The sequence below is a fragment of the Pongo pygmaeus genome, chromosome 19 (genome assembly GCF_028885625.2).
Source record: "Pongo pygmaeus isolate AG05252 chromosome 19, NHGRI_mPonPyg2-v2.0_pri, whole genome shotgun sequence".
Lineage (NCBI taxonomy): Eukaryota > Metazoa > Chordata > Mammalia > Primates > Hominidae > Pongo > Pongo pygmaeus.
In genome coordinates this window covers 16963977-16980304 of record NC_072392.2, presented here as the reverse complement: position 1 = coordinate 16980304, position 16328 = coordinate 16963977, and positions in this window count along the sequence as shown.

Below are 16328 nucleotides of genomic sequence, written 5' to 3'. Positions count from 1 at the left end.
CAACAATTTCGTATTAGGCTGGGTGCCAGTGGCTCATGCCTGTAATCCCAGCTCTTTGGGAGGCCGAGGCAGCCAACCGGGCCAACATGGTGAAACCCTGTGTCTATTAAAAACACAAAAATTAGCTAGGTGTGGTGGTGGACCTCGTCTCTACTAAAAATGTAAAAATTAGCTGAGCGTGGTGGTGGGCACCTGTAATTTCAGCTACTTGGGAGGCTGAGACAGGATAATCATTTGAACCCAGGAGGCAGAGGTTGCAGTGAGCCAAGATCGCACCACTGCCCTCCAGCCTGAGTGACAGAGCAAGACTCTGTCTCAAAAAAAAGAAGAACAGGCTGGGCGCAGTGGCTCACACCTGTAATCCCAGAACTTTGGGAGGCCGAGGCAGGCAGATCACGAGGTCAGGAGATCGAGACCATCCTGGCTAACACGGTGAAACCCTGTCTCTACTAAAAATACAGAAAATTAGCTGGGCATGGTGGCAGGTGCCTGTAGTCCCAGCTACTCGGGAGGGTGAGGCAGCAGAATGGTGTGAACCCGGGAGGCGGAACTTGCAGTGAGCCGAGATCGCGCCACTGCGCTCCAGCCTGGGTGATAGAGTGAGACTCCGTCTCAAAAAAAAAAAAAAGAACAATTTTGTATTTGTCCAATCCGTAACTTTACTGCTTGACTGGTTGCTTATCTCTTTGTTTTCCCCCAAGTAGAATGTAAACTCCATGGGAGTACAGGCCTTGTCTATCTAGTTTATCACCATATCTCCACACATACCCAGCTGGCATAGTGCCTTCTACATAATCAGCACTTAGTAAATATTTATTTTTAATTAATCTTTTCTTTTTTTGAGACAGGGTCTCACTCTGTCACCGAGGCTGGAGTGCAGTGGCACAGTCACTGCAGCTTCAACCTCTCAGGCTCAAGGGATCCACCCTCAGCCTCCCGAGTAGCCGGGACTACAGACACACACCACCATGCTCAGCTAATTTTTCATATATATATATATGTAGAGATAGAGTTTTGTCATATTGCCCAGGCGGGTCTTGAACTGCTGGACTCAAGTGATCCACCCACCTCGGCTTGCCAAAGTGTTAGGATTATAGACATGAGCCACCGTGCCCAGCCAGTAAATATTTATTGAAAGAATGAACAACAAATGAAGGGCCCGCCTTGCTATATTAAGAACTTAAGACTTCTTCCTGTGTACTGCATGGGAATGACATGATCAGATTTCTATTTTAGAATGATAACTTGGTGACATCATAGCAGGTGATTAGAAGGAAGATTAGATTACAGCACATCAGAGATTGTGGCATTTGTCCAAGCAGGATATGATGAGCATCTGTAAGTAGGCTAAGTCTACAAAAGCCAGTATCCCTAAAGAAAGCAGGAGGAAGGAACTGATGAAGTCAAATAAAAACAGAGCATTGTTTACTTGTGTTTATTTATTATTTATTTATTTATTTATTTTGAGACAGTCTCACTCTGTAGCTCAGGCTGGAGTGCAGTGGAGAGATCTCAGCTCACTGCAACCTCCGCCTCCCGGGTTCAAGTGATTCTCCTGCGTGAGCCTCCCAAGTAGCTGGGATTACAGGCACGTACCACCACACCCGCCTAATTTTTTGTATTTTTAGTAGAGATGGGTTTTCACCATGTTGGCCAGGCTGGTCTTGAATTCCTGACCTCAAGTGATCCACCCGCCTTGGCCTCCCAAAGTGCTGGGATTACAGACATGAGCCACCGTGCCTGGCCTTGTTTACTTGTATTTAGTTCTTGTTCTAGAAGAGATCCAAGATAACTGAATTAAACATATATATAGCAAAATAAAATAAAGATAAGTGGACAAGGAACATACACAAAGGGAGAGGAAAAGAGAAAATGCAGTTAGGAATGAGATTAGTATACAAAATGCTGGTTTTGAAGTTTTTCCTTTGCTAGAGGTAGGCCATAGATTTAGGGGGCTTTTGGGGGTGGTTTTTGATTTTTTTCCCCCAGCCAGTGCAAAGAGAGGGGCACATAATTAATAAGTTCATGTGATTAAAAAAATGAATTGTAGGCTGGGTGTGGTGGCTCACACCTGTAATCCCAGCACTTTGGGAGGCCAAGGCAGGCAGATGGCTTGAAGTCAGGAATTTGAGATCAGCCTGGCCAACATGGTGAAGCCCTGTCTCTACTAAAAATACAAAAATTAGCCCAGCATGGTGGTTCTCGCCTGTAGTCCCAGCTACTCGGGAGGCTGAGGCAAGAGAATCACTTGAACCTGGGAGGTGGAAATTGCAGTGAGCTGAGATCTCACCACTGCACTTCAGCCTGGATGACAGAGCAAGACTCTGTCTCAAAAAATAAAAATAAAAATAAATAAATAATAATTATAGCCGGGTGCAGTGGGCTCACACCTCTAATCCCAGCACTTTGGGAGGCCAAGGCAGGCAGATCATGAGGTCAGGAGATTGAGACCATCCTGTCCAACATGGTGAAACACCGTCTCTACTGAAAATACAAAAATTAGCTGGGCGTGGTGGCACGCACCTGTAGTTCCAGCTCCTCGGGAGGCTGAGGCAGGAGAATTGCTTGAACCTGGGAGGCGGAGGTTGCAGTGAGCTGAGATCATGCCATTGCACTCTAGCCTGGTGACAGAGCAAGACTCCGTCTCAAAAAAATAATAAAATAAAATAAAATAAAGAATTGTAGTATGTACAATGGAATACTACTCAGTAGTAAAAAGAAATGAACCATTGATATACATAACATAGATGAATCTCAAAATAATTATGCTGAGTGAAAGAACCCAGACCAAAAAAGGGTATAAGCTATATGATTTCATTCCATATCAAATTCTAGAAAATGCAAACTAATGAAAGAGAAAGCAGATCAGTGATCACTTGAGGATGGAGGCAAGAAGGAGGAATGAGATGGGATGGGTTATAAAAGGCAGGAAAAACTTTTAGGGGTAAGGAAAATGTTTATCATCTTGATTATGGTGATAGTTTCACAGGTATAAGCATATATAGAAATGTATCTGTTTATATGCTGTAAATACATGCAACTTAACTGTATATCAGTTATCCCCAATAAAGCTAGAAAAAATTTAGACAAACCTCTGGTAAAGCAGTCTTAGACATAGCTCAGGTAAATCCTCAATGAGCATGAAGGTATCTCAGTAAGTAAAAGTAAAAGACTTTCTTTTTTATTATTATTTTTTCTTTTTTAAATTTTTTCAGACCTGGTCAACAGGAAGTAATTTTTTTTTTTTATGGTGTCTCACTCTGCTGCCCAGGCTGGAGTACAGTGGTGCCATCTCAGCTCACTGCAACCTCCGCCTCTGGGGTTCAAGCGATTCTCTTGCCTCAGCCTCCTGAGTAGCTGGGACTACTACAGGCATCCAGGTGTGTTGGCATCCAGGTGCATGCCAACACACCTGGATAACTTTTGTATTTTTAGTAGAGATGGGTGTATTAATCAGGGTTCTCCTAGAGGGACAGAACTAATAGGATGTATATGTAGACACACACGTAACGGGGTTATATATGCGTGTGTGTATATATACATATATACACATAATGGAGAGTTTATTAACTATTAACTTGCATGATCACAAGGTCCCACAATAGGCTGTCTGCAAGCTGAGGAGCAAGGCGAGGCAATCCCAGTCCCAAAACTGAGGAACTTGGAGTCTGATGTTCGAGGGCAGGAAACATCTAGCACAGGAGAAAGATGTAGGCTAGGGCCAGGGTTGATGGTTCACACCTGTAATCCTAACACTTTGGAAGGCCGAGGTGGGCAGATCACCTGAGATCAGAAGTTCAAGACCAGCCTGGCCAAAATGAGGAAATCCCACCTCTACTAAAAATATAAAAAATAGCCAGGTGTCATGGTGGGCACCTGTAGTCACAGCTACTCAGGAGGCTGAGGCAGGAGAATTGCTTGAACCTGAGAGGCGGAGGTTGCAGTGAGCTGACATCGAGCCACTGCACTCCAGCCCAGGCGACAGAGTGAGACTCTGTCTCAAAAATAAAAAAGAAAGATGTAGCCTGGGAGGCCAGGCCTATCTCTCCTTTTCGTGTTTTCCTGCCTGCTTTATATTCACTGGCAGCTGATTAGATCATGCCCACCAGATTAAGGGTGGATCTGCCTTCTTCAGCCCACTGACTCAAATGTTAATCTCTTTTGGCAATACCCTCACAGACAAACCCAGGATCAATACTTTGTATCCTTCAATCCAATCAAGTTGACACTCTGTATTAACCATCACATTGGGGTTTCACCATGTTGGCCAGGCTGGTCTTGAACTCCTGGCCTCAGATGATCCACCCACCTTGGCCTCCCAAAGTGGGATTACAGGCATGAGCCACCTCGCCCAGCCTAGGAAATAATTTTTTGTTGTTGTTGTTGAGATGAAGTTTTGCTCTTGTTGCCCAGGCTGGAGTGCAGTGGCGCAATCTCGGCTCACCGCAACTTCCGCCTCTTGGGTTCAAGTGATTCTCCTGCCTCAGCCTCCTGAATAGCTGGGATTACAGGCATGCACCACCACGCCCAGCTAATTTTGTATTTTTAGTAGAGACCAGGTTTTTCCATGTTGGCTAGGCTGGTCTCAAACTCCCAACTTCAGGTGATCTGCCTGCCTTGGCCTCCCAAAGTTCTGGGATTACAGGCGTGAGCCACCACGTCTGGCCGACTTTTTTTTTTTTTTTTTTTAAGACAAGATCTCACTGAGTCACCTAGGCTGGAGTGCAGTGGTACATTCATAGTTCACTGCAACTTTGAACTCCAGGGTTCAAGCAATTCCCACCTCACCCTCCCAAGTAGCTAGGACACAAGGATAAGCCATCTTGCCTAATTTTTTTTTTTTTTTTAAAGTAGAGATGAGGTGTCTTCCTATGCTGTCCAGACTAGTCTCAAACTCCTGGCGTCAAGTGATCCTTTCGCCTTGGCCTTCTAAGTGTTGGGATTATAGCCATAAGCCACTGTGTCCAGCCTGTTTTAAAAATAGAAATTGACAAGCTGTTCCTAAAATTCATATATAAATGGAAAGGACCTGGAATAGCCAAACTATTATTTTAAAAAGGTAAGGCTGGGCACGGTGGCTCACACCTATAATCCCAGTACTTTGGGAGGTAGAGGAGGGTGGGTCATCTGAGGTCAGGAGTTCAAGACCAGCCTGGCCAACTTGTGAAATCCTCTCTACTAAAAACACAAAAATCAGCCTGGTGTGGTGGCACGTGCCTGTAATCCCAGCTACTCGGGAGGTTGAGGCAGGAGAATCACTTGAACCTAGGAGCCGGAGGTTGCAGTGAGACGAGATGGCCCCACTGCACTCCAGCCTGGGTGACAGAGTGAGACTCTGTCTCAAAATATATAAATAAATAAATTAAATTAAATAAACCCATGACAAGATGCCATTTCACAACCTCCATATGGGGGAAAAAAAAAAAAATTAAAGCCAGGTGTGGTGGCTCACACCTGTAATTCCAACATTTTAAGAGGCTTAGGTGGAAGAATCGCTTGAAGCTAAGAGTTTAACTGCCTGGGCAACATAATAAGGCCCCCATTTCCAGAAAAAAAACCAATAAAATGAAAAATTCAGACAATATCAAGTGCTGGGTAGGATGTAGAGCAATAGGAACTCTCTCCCACTGCTGGCAAGGCTGTAAACTGGTATAACCCCTTTAGAAACAAAATTGAATATGCACATATCCTAGATGCAGCAATCCAACTGCAGTTATTATAAAAGAAAAATTGTCCTAAACCTGGCTTGGGGTGGAATATTTTTGGGTAATGTAATTCATAACCTCCTCAAGGAAGACAGTAGTATTCTTAATAAAATATTTGGGCCAGGAATGGTGGCTGATGCTTGTAATCCCAGCGCTGTGGAAGGCCAAGTTGGGAGGATCGCTTGAGGCTAGGAGTTTGAGACCAGTCTGGACAACATAGCAAGACCCTCCATCTCCACAAAACTTAAAAAAATTCCTTCATGTGGTGGCATGCGCCTGTAGTCTTAACTATTTGGTGGCTGAGGCAGGAGGATCCTTGAGCCCAGGAGTCAAGGCTACAGTGAGCTATGATCATACCACTGCTCTCCAGCCTGGGTGACAGAGGGACATTCTGTCTCCCACCCCGCCCCCCAACAACAAATTTAAGCAATTTTTTTTTTTTTTTTGAGATGGAGTCTCACTCTGTTGCCTAGGCTGGAGTGCAGCTCACTGCAACCTCTGCCTCCCGGGTTTAAGCATTTCTCCTGCCTCAGCCTCCCAAGTAGCTGGGATTACAGGCGCACACCACCACGCACGGCTGATTTTTGTATTTTTATCAGAGACAGGGTTTCACCATGTTGGTCAGGCTGGTCTCAAACTCCTGACCTGGTTCAGTGATCTGCCCGCCTTGGGCTCCCAAAGTGCTGGGATTACAGGTGTGAGCCACCACGCCCGGCCTGAAGCAATCTTTTGATAGTTTGTAATGAAATTAAGACCTCTCCTGAGAAGCTAGATGCCCACTCACCAAGATGATTATGAGCTGTCAGTCAAGAATCTAAAGATCTTTAATTAGGCATTTCTTTTGTATACAGTCTAAACAGTGATATGTAGTCATTTTCCCCCATTGTTTCTACCAAGAGAGAAATCTTTGACTTAGTCTGTCAGAGGCCTTTGTTCTTGTAGCAAGACTATAGTGAAACTTTGTCACATGTTCATAATCAAATTGCCTGAAAGTATTTTTATTTTTAAATGTTTTTTTACTATTTATTTATTTTTTGAGGCAGGGTCTTGCTCTGTTGCCCAGGCTGGAGTGCACTGGCGTGATCATAGCTCACTGCAGCCTTGCCTTCCCAGGCTCAAGTGATCCTCCCTCCTCTGCTTCCCAAATAACTGGGACCATAGGCATGCACCACCACACCCAGCTAATTTATTATTATTTTTTTGTTGCAACAGAAGTCTCACTATGTTGCCTAGGCTGGTGTTGAATTCCTGGGCTTAGGTGATCCTCCTGTCTCGGCCTCCTAGAGTGTTGAGATTACAGGCGCGAACCACTGTGCCTGGCTGAAAATATTTTTAAACACCTCATACCCTAGAGAATCTCTTGCACATGTGTGCCAGGAGAGATGAACAAGAATGTTTATATCAGCATTATTCAGAATAGCAATAACTGTAAACATATATTCTAGCAACAGAAAAATGGACAATTGTAGAAGGTTCATCCTGTGCAACAATGAATACATATCAACTCTAGGATACACATCAATATGCATGAATCACAAAAGAAAAGTCTCAGAAGAATGCATGCATTATTCGTTAGCTTATATAATGAGTTCAAAAACAGATGAGACGGCAGGGCGTGGTAGTTCACACCTGTAATCCCAGCACTTTGGGAGGCCGAGGCAGACCAGTCACCTGAGGTCAGGAGATTGGTCAGTTCAAGACCAGCCTGGCCAACCTGGTGAAACCCCATCCCTACTAAAAATAAAAAAATTAGCTGGGCGTGGTGGCATAAGCCTGTAGTCCCAGCTAGTCAGGAGGCTGTGGCAGGAGAATTGCTTGAACACGGGAGGCGGAGGTTGCAGTGGGCCGAGATCACGCCACTGTACTCCAGCCTGGGAGACAGAGTGAGACTCCGTCTCAATAAAATAAATAAATAAATAAATAAATAAATAATAAAATAAAAAGTAGCCAGGCATGGTGGCATGTGCCTGTATTCCCAAGCTCTCGGGAGGCTGAGGCAGGAGAATCACTTGAATCCAGGAGGCGGAGGTTGCAGTGAGCCAAGATCGCACCACTGCACTCCAGCCTGGGTGACAGAGTGAAACACTATCTCAAAAAACCCCCCAAGAAACCAGATGAGACTAAATGTTATTTAGATATATGTACTTATATGTGATAGAGATGAGCACAAAAGTCAGAAGGGTGGTTACCTCTTGAGGAGCGGTGAGGGGATGATGGGGCACATCAGAGAAATTATCTGATAAAACTCCATTGCTTGTCATAGTTGGACATTCTTATTTGAATTCTACTTGTACGCGATATACATTAGTATAGCAGTAAAGAATTAAAATCACTCTTGCTGCTGTGAGGATGTAGTTTGGGAGGTGGTGGGGGGAGATTCTGGTGAGTTCAGTGGATGTGGGAAGAAGTTCAGGACATCTGAGGTCATTATCCATCCTTTTGTTTTGAGCTCTACCACTTGCTAGCTGTGTGACCCTGAGTGAGTTACTTACACTCACCCTCAATTTTCTTAGCAGAAAAATGTGCACAATAAAAGTGCTTGCCTTTTTGTGAAGATTGTTAGACAAAGTTTGCAAAGTTCATCTCAGCACAGTGCCTGGTGCTTAGTAACCACTCAGGACTACCACATAGGGCTGCACAGGAAGAAGGGATTTTTTTTTTCTAATTCACTCAGAGGCATTGACAAAGATTCTTTGCTTGGACAAACTTCAGTCAGGCTTCTGAACCTTCTCCGGAGGCCCATCTATGCACTTCCTTATAAATCCAGTTTTAGCAAAAGAACTCTGCTAAGTGATTTTAGCCAGAACCCTGTATCTTGATATCTGATCATCTTCAATATCTGATTAGGTTTCTCATCCCCCATCATCCTCCAGCTGATGTTGGGTCACCTTGGCCTGTCTTCAGCAAGAGTCCTGTTAGGTGGGTTTGGCCAGAATCCCCCTTACTCCTCTTAGGAATTTTCCATCCACGGACCTCCACCCTGCTCCTTGGCTGTAAATTCCCACTTGCCCATGCTGTATTTAGAGTTGAGTCCAACCTCTCTCCCCTATAGCAAAATCCCATTACAATGTTTCCTATACCCATCTTGATGGTCCCAGATAAAGTCTTGCTTACTGTCCTTTAACAAGTATTATTGAATAACTTTAACAGCATCAGGCAGCTTGCCAAGTTCTGGGCCTAATAGGTTGTGTCTGTCCAGGAGAGGCTTCTTTTTCTTCTTGGCACAAAGGTTAGTGGTGCCCTGAAAATGCTGAGAAAAATAACATTTACCACAAGCATGCTGATAAGAGGGATATAAATATTGAGATAAATAGTACCATCAGGGAAAGAAATGAGGCCTGCCACATGAGCTGAGAAATTTGAGTGCTCCTGCTATGGTTGAGAGCCTGCCAGTCCACCCTAAACTCCGTCAAAGTCTTTCCCCACTTGTATGAGGCTGGAGTAGCTTGGTGGCCTCTCAAGCCTGAGGGTACAAAATAGTGCCCCTTAGTTAATTGCATTAACTCTTTGTCACTGCCCGGTATGTATGACACATGCCTCCTGCCCCCTAGTGGCTGTTGTGGATTCTGCACACTCCCAGGAGCTAAACAAGAATTCTGTTTCTGGAGGGAGCCTTACTGGGTATAGCTCAAAACAAGCACAGACAGATCCAATCTGAAAAGCACATTTGCATATGAAGGTACCATTATTTACTCTCTTATGCTTCTGTATTTCTAGCAGCTCTGCCCGCCCCCACCCCCATAGGAACTTACAGAGCAGTGCTTTAGAGAAAAGCAAATCAAACACGCCATACCATTTTCAGATTTCCTTAAAATCCTGTACAGATTTACCAGGATTTTTTTTCCCCTTTGGAGTTGAGTGTTGCATCTGTTCTCCTTCTGTGAACACATCACATACTAGATCTGTTTCTCCTTATCCTGAGTCACCAGAGACTTCATCATGTTGGTTTTAGGGGCCTAAGCTGGAGCCAAAAATGCCCACTTGAACATTTTTTTCAGGCCGGGCGCGGTGGCTCACATCTGTAATCCCAGCACTTTGGGAGGCCGAGGCAGGCAGATCACCTGAGGTCGGGAGTTTGAGACCAACCTGACCAACATGGAGAAACCCGTCTCTACCAAAAATACAAAATTAGCCGAGTGTGGTGGTGTATGCCTGTAATCCCAGCTACTCGGGGGGCTGAGGCAGGAGAATCGCTTGAACCCAGGAGGAATAGGTTGCAGTGAGCTGAGACTGCATCATTGCACTCCAGCCTGGGCAACACAGCGAGACTCCGACTCAAAAAAAAAAAAAAATTCAACTGGGTGCAGTGGCTTATGTCTGTAATCCTAGCACTTTGGGAGGCCAAGGTGGGTGGATCAGTTGAGCCCAGGAGCTCGAGACCAGCCTGAGCAACATGGCAAAATTCCATCTTTACAAAAAAAATTAGCAAGTCGTGGTAGCCTGCATCTGTGGTCCCAGCTACTTGGGGGGCTGGAGCGGGAGGATTCCCTGAGCTGGGGAGGTCGAGGCTGCAGTGAGCTGAAATCTTGCCACTGCACTCCAGCCTGGGCACCACTGAGGCCCTGTCTCAAAAAAAAATTTTTTATTTTTTAAATTGTGAAAAACACATACGTACACAAAAGGTTGGGCACAGTGTCTCACACCTGTAATCCCAAAACTTTGGGAGGCTGAGGCGGGCAGATCACCTGAGGTCAGGAGTTCAAGACCAGCCTGGCCAACATACAGTGAAACCCCATCTCTACTAAAAAATACAAAAATTAGCTGGGTGTGGTGGTGCACTCCTGTAGTCTCAGCTACTTGGGAATCTGAGGCAGGAGAACTGCTTGAACCTGGGAGGTGGAGGTTGCAGCGAGCCGAGATCACGCCATTGCACCCCAGCCTGTGTGACAGAACAAGACTCCATCTCTCAAAAAAAACCAAAAAACAAAAAACAAGAAAAACCCACGAAAGTTACTGTTTTAACTCTTTTTAAGTGTACAGTTCAGTGGCATTAGGTATGTTCACACTGTTGTGCACCCATCACCACCATCCCTCTCCAGAATTTTTTTCTTCTTCCCTAACTCTATATCTATTAAAGAACTTCTGGCTGGGCGCGGTGGCTCACATCTGTAATCTCAGCACTTTGGAAGGTCAAGGCGGGTGGATCACCTGAGGTCAGGAAGTCAAGATAAGCCTGGCCAACATGGCGAAACCCCATCTCTCTAAAAACACAAAAAAATTAGCTGGGCGTGGTGGCAGGAACCTGAAATCCCAGCTACTCAGGAGGCTGAGGCATGAGAATTGCTTGAACCTGGGAGGCAGAGGTTGCAGTGAGCCGAGATTGGGCCACTGCACTCCAGCCTGGCCTAGAGAGCAAGACTCGGTCTCAAAAAAAACCAAAACCAAAACAAAACAAAACAAAAAACTCCCTAATTCCCCTACCCCCAGCCCCTAGTAACCACCATCCTACTTTTTGTCTACTGATTTGACTACTCTAGGTACAAAAATGACCACTTTTGATTTTCATGAGTGGGCGTTGATATTGGGACTCTGCTGCCGTATTGTCCATCCACAATGTGCAAATATTGAGGTATTCTTTTCTTTATTCATTCTGCTTGTGCTTTAAAGTCCAGGAAGAATTCTTTTTTTGTGTGGTAAAATATATGCTCTATAACATAAAATGTTAACTATATAAGTGCACAATTCAGTGGCAGTAAATATATTCACAATGTGCAGCCATCACCACTCTTTCCAGAACTTTTTCATCACCCCAAACAGAAACCCATTAACAATAACTCGGGCCAGGCGCGGTGGCTCACGCCTGTAATCCCAGCACTTTGGGAGGCCAAGGTGGGTGGATCACCTGAGGTCGGGAGTTCCACACCAGCCTGACAGACATGGAGAAACCCCCTGTCTATTAAAAATACAAAATTAGCCTGGTGTGGTGGCTCACGCCTGTAATCCCAGCTACTTGGGAAGCAGAGGCAGAAGAATCGCTTGAAGCCAGGAGGCAAAGGTTGCAGGTAGCTGAGATCGTATCATTGCACTCCAGCCTGGGCGACAAGAGTGAAACTTTGTCTCAAACAAAACAAAACAAAACAAAAAACAGTAACTCCCCACTCCCTCCTCCCTCAGCCCCTGGCAATCTCTATTCTACTTTCTGTCTTTATGAATTTGAATTCAAGAAGAATTTATTTATTTTTTTGAGATGAAGTTCCACTGTTTTGCCCAGGCTGGAGTGCAGTGGTGCGATCTTGGCTCACTGCAACATCCACCTCCCGGATTCAAACAATTCTCCTGCCTCGGCCTCCCGAGTAGCTGGGATTACAGGTGCCCGCCACCATGCCTGGCTAATTAAGTTCAGGAAGAATTTAATGTCATATATGGTAGGGAAATTTGCTCAGTTAGAGTGGCTACAGAATGGGTTTTTCATTGTCTACATATGACATTTTAGTTCAGAAAACAGCATATATTAAATAAAAGTTATAAGTCAGGAGTGGTGGCTTCTGGCACTTTGGAAGACTGAGGTGGGAGGATGCCCTGAGCCCAGGAGTTCAAGGCTGCAGTGAGCTGTGATCACGCCACTGCACTCTAGCCTGGGTGACAGAGTTAGACCCTGTTTCAGAAAAAAAAAAAATAGACGTTATGATTTAGCAAGTCTTATCAAAACCTACCCAAACTCACGTATGTTACTAAGAGGGTATAATAGAGATGATTAAAATATTTTCCGAAGGACCCAAGAAAGCATATAAGATCCTGTGATAAGTGTTTTGAGTTTATTCTGTTTCTCTAGTTATATATTTTTTCATTTATAACGTATAAATGTGATTTTGTTTTATCTTTCTTATCAGGAGTAATAAAAATATATATACCTGTACACACATCCTGGCCAAAGTCCTACATTCCATGGGAAAAGAGAGAGGTGCACAAGTTTTCACATTGAAGGAAGAGGCTGTTTTATAAAAGGAAAACAAAACTAGCATTAGCATTCTCCTTCCGGCCAGGCATGGTGGCTCACACCTGTAATCCCAGCACTTTGGGAGGCCAAGGTGGGCGGATCAAAAGGTCAGGAGTTCGAGACCAGCCTGTCCAACATAGTGAAACCCCATCTCTACTAAAAATACAAAAATTAGCCAGGCGTGCTGGCGCGTGCCTGTAGTCCCAGCTACTGGGGAGACTGAGAAAGGAGAATCGCTTGAACCCAAGAGGCGGAGGTTGTGGTGAGCCAAGATCGTGCCACTGTACTCCAGCCTGGGCAACAGAGCAGAAGTCAGTCTCAAAAATAAAAAAATTAAAAAAATTTAAAAAACCCAAAAAACTCATTTCCAGCCAGCACAGTGACTCATGCCTGTAATCCCAGCACTTTGGGAGGCTGAGGTGGGCAGACTGCTTGAGCCTAGGAGTTCGAGACCAGCCTGGCCAACATGGTGAAACCCCGTCTCTAGAAAAAATACAAAAATTAGCCGGGCATGGTGGTGCATGCCTGTGGTACCAGCTACTTGAGAGGCTGAGGCATGAGAATCACTTGAACCAAGCTGAGGGAGGCTGCAGTGAGCTGAGATCGCACCACTGCAAAAACGAGACTCTGTCTGGATGAAAAAAAAAAAGGCTCAAACTTGTAATCCCAGTGCTTTGGGAGGCTGAGGCAGGAGAATCACTCTAGCCCAAGAGTTCGAGACCAGCCCGAGCAAAATAATAAGATCCCTGTCTCTACAGAAATAAACAAATAAAATGAAAAAATAGCTGGGCGTGGTGGGCCCAGCTACAGGGGCGGCTGAGGTGGGAGGATCCCTTGAGCCAAGGAACTCAAGGCTGCAACGAGCCATGATCAAGCTGCTGAACAACAGCCTAGGTGACAAAGTGAGACCATGTCTCAAAAAAAAATTCTGTCCCCAGACAAAATGTCATTCATCTTTTGGGGCAAAAGAAGATGATTCAAGCACTTATGTACCCAGTATCACCCATGCACCCTACCTGAGGAAAATACTTACAAGTTCTCTAGGCTGGGCCCAGTGGCTCACGCCTGTAATCCCAGCATTTTGGGAGGCCAAGACGGGCAGATCACGAGGTGAGGAGTTCAAGACCAGCCTGGCCAACACGGCAAAATCCTGTCTCTACTAAAAATACAAAAATTAGCTGGGCATGGTGGTGGGTGCTTGTAATCCCAGCTACTCAGGAGGCTGAGGCAGGAGAATCGCTTAAACCTAGGAGGTAGAGGTAGCAGTGAGCCGAGATTGTGCCACTGCACTCCAGCCTGGGCAACAAGAGTGAAATTCAGTCTCAAAAAAAAAAAAAATTCTCTAATCAATTCCTAATCATATTTAAAAAGAGACCTCAGGCAGAGTGCGGTGGCTCACACCTGTAATCCCAGCACTTTGGAAGGCTGAGGCAGGTGGAACACTTGAGGTCAGGAGTTTGAGATGAGCCTGTCCGACGTGGTGAATGAAACTACGTCTCTACTAAAAATACAAAAATTAGCTGGGTATAGTGGTGTACCCTGCTAGTCCCAGCGACTCGAGATGCTGAGGCAGGAGAATTGCTTGAACCTGGGAGGCGGAGTTTATAGTGAGCCAAGATCATGCCATTGTACTCTAGCCTGGCCGACAGAGCGAGACACCATCTCAAAAAAAATAAATAAAGTAAAATAATATAAAAAGATACCTCAGTATTGGGTAGATGGTGAGCACAATGCTTGTTGTGAACAATTGATCTTGTAATAAATATATCTAAATAGATAGTTTATTCATTCAACAAATATTTTGAGTACTGGGCTCAGTTCTTGGCTCTGTGGACACAAAAGAACAACAAAAGTCATCAGCAATTCTTGGAGCTGGCCTTACGGTTATGATACCAAATAAGAAACAGCAAGTGTAAATGTTCATGAAGGAGTCTTCAAAAGAAAGTATATGGCCGGGCGCCGGTGGCTCACGCCTGTAATCCCAGCACTTTGGGAGGCCGAGGCGGGTGGATCACAAGGTCAGGAGATCGAAACCATCCTGGCTAACACGGTGAAACCCTGTCTCTACTAAATATACAAAAAATTATCCGGGCGTAGTGGCGGGCGCCTGTAGTCCCAGCTACTCGGGAGGCTGAGGCAGGAGAATGGCGTGAACCCGGGAGGCGGAGCTTGCAGTGAGCCGAGATTGCGCCACTGCACTCCAGCGTGGGCGACAGGGCGAAACTCCGTCTCAAAAAAAAAAAAAGAAAGTATACTTCAGAGAGGCTGGGCATGGGGTCAGTGGGAAAGTGAGGAACTAAAAATCTCAATTTCCAAAATTTTCCTCTAGGTGAAGGGTTGGGAAGTTAGTGGATAAAATATTTTGGGAAACATATTTGTTGATCAATTTGGCAACATTACTAGAGGAACACAGGTTTTATCATAACTACTAGATACGAGAAGGGAAACCACCACCATTATAGAGACAAATGATAGAATCTCCAAATCAACAGGCAGCCAAAAAGGGAACGAAGAAAACTTTTCCAAGTCAATATAAAGAAAAAGATAAGGGCCGGGTGTGGTGGCTCACGTCTGTAATCCCAGCATTTTGAGAGGCTGAGGTGGGTGGATCATGAAGTCAGGAGTTCGAGACCAACCTGAACAACATGGTGAAAGGCTGTCTCTACTAAAAATACAAAAATTAGCTGTGTGTGGTGGCATGCACCTTTAATCCCAGCTACTCAGGAGGCTGAGGCAGGAGAATTGCTTGAACCCGGGAGGCGGAGGTTGCAGTGAGCCAAGATCATGCCATTGCACTCCAGCCTGGGCAACAAGAGCGAAACTCCATCTCAAAAAAAAAAAAAAAAAAAAAAAAAAAAAAAGAGATAAGTAGATTGAATTTTTAAAAAGTTCACCTATTAATTATTTTCATTTAAAAGTTTTGGCTGGGCATGGCGGCTCACGTCTATAATCCCAGCACTTTGGGAGGCCAAGGCGGGCGGACCACTTGAGGCCAGGATTTCGAGACCAGACTGGGCAACATGGAGAAACCCCATCTCTACTAAAAACAAAAATTAGCCGGGCATGGTGTCGGGTGCCTGTAATCCCAGCTACTCAGAGGCTGAGGCAGGAGAATAGCTTGAACCCAGGAGGCGAAGGTTGCAGTGAGCCGAGATTATGCCACTGCACTCCAGCCTGGGTGACTGAGTGAGACACCATCTCAAAAAACAAAAACAAATACAAAAACAAAAATCAAGTGATCGCTGGGCGCAGTGGCTCATGCTTGTAATCCTAGCACTTTGGGAGCCAGAGGCGGGTGGATCATCTGAGGTCGGGAGTTTGAGACCAGCCTGACCAACATGGAGAAATCCTGTCTCTACTAAAAATACAAAATTAGGCGGGCGTGGTGGCGCATGCCTGTAATCCCAGCTACTCAGGAGGCTGAGGCAGGAGAATAGCTTAAATCCGGGAGGCAGAGGTTGCGGTGAGCCGAGATCGCGCCATTGCACTCCAGCCTGGGCAACAAGAGTGAAACTCCATCTCAACAACAACAACAACAACAACAAAAATCAAGTGATCCATTACATGTGGATCCATGTCTCAACCCTCCATTCTGTTGCAGTGATCTACTTACCTATCCTTAGACCAATTCCACTTTGTTTAAACTACTTAGCTTATTTCCTTAGTTCTGAAATCAGATATATCGA